Below are 1,002 nucleotides of genomic sequence, written 5' to 3' on the forward strand. Positions count from 1 at the left end.
GGGGAAAAAAAAGAGGAGGGGGGAAGGGGGGGGAAGGGAAAAAAAGAATAAAAATAAGGGATATTTTAAAATAATAAATAAATGAAAAGAAATTAAAGTTAAATCCCATTTTAAAAACATAGACCCCATTGCATTTGAAGCATTTGCAGACAGGGGGATGCCACAAGGAAGGGGCACGCAGAGCCACGGGGGCCAAGGACTGCAGGGGTTCATCACTTCGAGCCAAACCCCCGGCCCAGCAGCTCCATCCCCCCCTCAGCCCCCACCTGCGCCAGCCCCGGGGGCTGCCCCATGGGGAAGGGGCCCTGGGGGGGTGTGCAGGGGACAGGACACGGCCGCTCCAGCCTCTCCCCCCCCAGAACATCCTTTCCCCGCGGATACAGGACGATGTGGTGCGCAGGGAAAGCCGCGGGGCCCACAACAGGCAAAATAAAATAAAATAAACCAAAAGGAAAACCAAAAAAAACCAACTTTACACGGCATCATATTACATTCTCTTTTCCTAGTTTCATTCTGTACATCGGAACACTGCAAGGGTTTTAAACAAATAAAAAGGCAAAGGCACCTGAGGAGCGAGTCGCACCCGCGCACACACGTACACACACGCGTGCTCGCACACACGCACCGCATCCATCCACGGGAGGAGGTGGGCGATTGGGGATTGCCGAGGGCGTTTGGGGGCAGCCCCAGCCCGTTTTGCTCTCAAGGCTTTGGGAAAGAAGGAAAATACCCACCCACCACTGAGGGGCTGAGGAAATCAAACCCAAAGAGAGGAGAAAACAGCTTGAAATGGTTTGGGTTGGGTTTGTTTTTTTTTTTTTTTTTAGCTTTAGTGAAAACACAGCTTGGTACCCTCTTCTTCTTGCCCTGCTCTAGCAGGGGCGTTGGCCTGGATCATCTCCTGAGGTCCCTTCCAGCCCCTGCCCTTCTGGGATGCTGACAAAACCCTTCCCAGCCAACACTGATTGGGGTTTGGTTTTTTTTTTTTGTATTTTTTTTCCC

The sequence above is a fragment of the Egretta garzetta genome, unplaced genomic scaffold, assembly GCF_000687185.1.
Source record: "Egretta garzetta isolate BGI_Z169 unplaced genomic scaffold, ASM68718v1 scaffold117, whole genome shotgun sequence".
Lineage (NCBI taxonomy): Eukaryota > Metazoa > Chordata > Aves > Pelecaniformes > Ardeidae > Egretta > Egretta garzetta.